Raw genomic sequence first — 3,811 nt, forward strand, 5'->3', positions numbered from 1 at the left:
TATGCAGAAGTTGCACCAATAAAATTAAATAAAGAAATAAGAGAAAAAGAAAGCAATTCTACCAAGCAGAGAAAAAAACATTAAAAATGGCCTGTTTACTTAAGAGACTCTACTTAAAAGTTGTAGATAAGGTTAAGAGAAACCAACTAGAGCTAGAGGAGTGCCTGGGGCCAACAGTACAGTGATCCTGCTATTCCTAAGCCTAAGTGGGTGAAGGAAAAGCAGCACAGAGTTTAGAGCCTGATGTCACCTGTAGCCCTGGGACAGAGCTGTCAGAAACTGTGACCTTTAGCAGAGAAATACAGTTCCCTTTAAACTCTGCTGGGTAAGGAGGAAAAATAAACTTGAGTTCTCTTTGCACCTACACGCTGACATTTCTGCTGGTGCCTTCCATTGTCCAAGGGCAGCCAGAATCCAGAGGTCATGGAATCTCAGTAGACAGTCTATAAAGTCAGTCTCTTGCTATGGAAAAGTGCGGGAACAAATATTATGTGAGGGTAGGGAAAAGACTATCTAACACAGTGTGTTTCAGTGGAAGGAGGGGTACTAATGTGTCCCCATGATGACAAGATGAACTGTGGGTCCTCAGGCACAGTGACCTCTATCTCCAAGATAATAATGCAGACATTTGAACTTCAATTTTAAGTGTGTTGCACCCTGCTCTGCTAACTTTCTCAGGTTTTTTAAAAGCTCAATGGTGTCTTAGCTTCACTCCAAACTCCACTGGCTACTAACCACTACCTGGATCTCTGGAAAAATGCTCCATCCTGCCTTCTGAGCCAGCTACCCATGAAATCAAAAGATATCAACAAAAAACTCCCCAAAGTCTCAGCCAAAGGATGTTCCATCATATCACTAAGGAAAGTTCGAGAATACTTGATTTCAAGTATATAGTGCATCAGAATTAAGGACTGCTGTGCCAAAATGTTCAATCCAAGGATCTCCCTTAATCCAGCCATGCTGTCTTTGTCTCTATCTGCAACATTCACTCTGAATGTTACAATAATTTCTAAATCCCTTCCCCATTTCCTCACTGAAGCCTAGAGAAAAATTAGAAAGGAATCAGTGTCTCATAGTGGCTTTGTTTATTCACCCTCTTGTTTCAACTTTTTTCCCCACTTTCTTCAGGGAGTTCAAAGGACTCAGTTATTTCTTATTTTCCTTGGGTCATTGGGGTTTTTTTTGCCTCTTGCTATAACAAAATAACTGAGGCTAGGTAACTTGTAAGGAAGAGAAATTCACTCACTTCACAGTTTGGGGGCTATAAATCCAGGATTGGGTGTTGGGTAGCTCCTGTCTGTTCTGTTCAGCCAATGTAAAGGCCCTCTGACTAGCCCACAACATGGCACTGAAGCAGAAAGGGAAATAGCTGCATGCAAAAGAAGCAAATACATTGGGTAGACTGGATTTATAATAGCCTGTACTCATAATTAATTCATTTTGCAAAACCAGTATTCCAACGTTTGGGGGGGAGAGTCCTCTCATCTACTTACTTTCCAGTAGTCTCCACATCTTGAAGGTTTCACTACTTTGACATTACCACAATGGGAACAAAGCCTTCAGCACGAGAACTCTTGTGGGTGACTTAAAAAATATCCAACCCTTATCAGTCATATTCTCTTTCTAGTACTGTTGTGGCTTGTATCTAGATATCCTCTGAAATCTTCATGAACTCTGGGTGGTGCATTCTTGGAAGTAATTGGATCTAGGGTGTGTGAATATGAACTGTGGATGAGTGATAACTGGAATGGTTCATTGATTGAATTAGTATATATTTCTGGGTGTAGGCAAAGTTATTTACTGAAAACAGAAGGCCCACGCTGGGTTTGAGTGGCACAAACCAATAGGATTGTAGTGTGAATGGCATAAAGAGGGAAAGGGAGGCTCACTGGTGTTGCTTTTTACTGTATAAACTGTCACGGACTAGTTCTCCTCTGTGATCCTCCTCCATCATTCTGCCTTATATTGGAACAAACTAATTATGTACTGAAACCAAACTTTACCTCTTTTAACAGGTGTGGGTTGGTATTTTGTCTTATCAATGAGGCTTATAACTAATAGTTTGCCTTAAATCTTAATGGAGACTTTGGACTTGTATTTTACAAAAATACTGAAACTGTTAGTATTTTGGCAATTCTTAGAGATGGATTGAATAAAGTTTGCATAAAGGGTATTGCACGAATATTTTGGGGCTGAAGTGAAATGTTATGGTTTAAATCTAGCTATCATTCCAATGTCTCATACATTCACAGGTGGACTTTGGGGAGATGGATTTCTATTCAGACTTGTGTAGATTCAGTTCTATTCTCAGTCCCTGTAGCTAGACATGCTAGGTTATGAAAGAGGAGCTTTAAAAATTGAGTGAAAGACCTGACCTAGAAGACTGTTGTCATGATGTACAATTATATCCTGTGAACATGAGACACATAGTCCTACCTTCATGTCTTATATTAGCATACACACACAACCTCAAAATACAGGCATGTGGGTATCATGACCAAACTAGTATATGGACATGTGCTGAGAAACACAGAACAGAAAATCAAATCAATATTTGTCAAATCTCAATCTTTAAATTTTTAATTGCCTACTCCCAGATATATTATGAAAACTTGAGCTTGAAAAGAGGGTACTACACCTGTGCTAGAGCAGTAGAACATGAAATAATGTGTGACCACAGGCTTAAGTCTCTACTCTGCACCTCATTATACATATAGCTTTGAGGAAGTCACGTTAGTTCACTGACCTTCATTTTCCTCCTGAATGAAGTGAAGACAATAACATCTCCTCATCTGTATCAGACTGAGGGAGACATGAGTTTACAGAAAGCTTGTCTTCTTGTAGGCATTTCCTCAGGCCAAGTGCTGAGTGAAAGCAGAAGTAGAGGCGCTGGTACTATTTGTCAAAGAAGGGTCTAGAATTTCTGGACCTAAGATGTTTGGTCTCATGGTCCTGAGCAACGTGGAACAGGAAGCACACTGTATCCTATAAGACAAATGTTATAATAGAACTCTATTAGTCATTAACGAGGTCAGGCCAAATAGCTCCGTAGATTAAAGCACCTGCAAGCAGGCACTGGAGCCAGGGGGTCGATCCCCAGGCTTGCTGTGCTTGCCTCTCACCAGGGGTGTGCTGAGACAGCATTTGAGACTGGGCATGGTGTCATATGCCTGTAATCCCAGCAATTGGGAGACTGTAAACAGGAGAATCACTATGAATCTGATCTAATAGTGAGACCCTGAACACCCTGTAGACCGTTCCCTAAAATATAGAAAATAATAATACTAAATAAATATTAGTCATTAAAAATCATCTCTTCTACTATGTGTAGGTGGAAATGAGGCTCAGAAAGGTCAAGTAATTTGCTTGACTCATAAGTCTCTTTTTTCTGAGTAGTTTTATTTACTTATTTATTTTTCCATAATTTCATTCAGAAAGAAATAGCAATGAGACAGTTTCAAATCAAATTGGTAGAACAGTTTCAATAATTAACACATTGCATACTCTTTTCCTAGTGGTTATTTGCTGTACAAGATGCACACATGATATCCTATTTACAAAGACTATTAGAACAAATCCCTCTATTAATTGAGAGAATGTAACTATATATCAATCCTAACCATTTTCTCCATAATTTTATTGAGAAACAAATAGCAATGAGACAGTTTCAAACCAAATTGGTAGGACAGTTTCTTTTTTTTCATAATATTATTGAGAAAAAATAGCAATGAGAGAGTTTCAAATCAAATGGGAAGGACAATTTCAATAATTTACACATCGCATACATTCTTCCTAGTGGTTAATTGCTGTA

This window comes from Octodon degus, unplaced genomic scaffold (genome assembly GCF_000260255.1).
Source record: "Octodon degus isolate 3935 unplaced genomic scaffold, OctDeg1.0 scaffold00377, whole genome shotgun sequence".
In the NCBI taxonomy this organism is placed as follows: Eukaryota; Metazoa; Chordata; class Mammalia; order Rodentia; family Octodontidae; genus Octodon; species Octodon degus.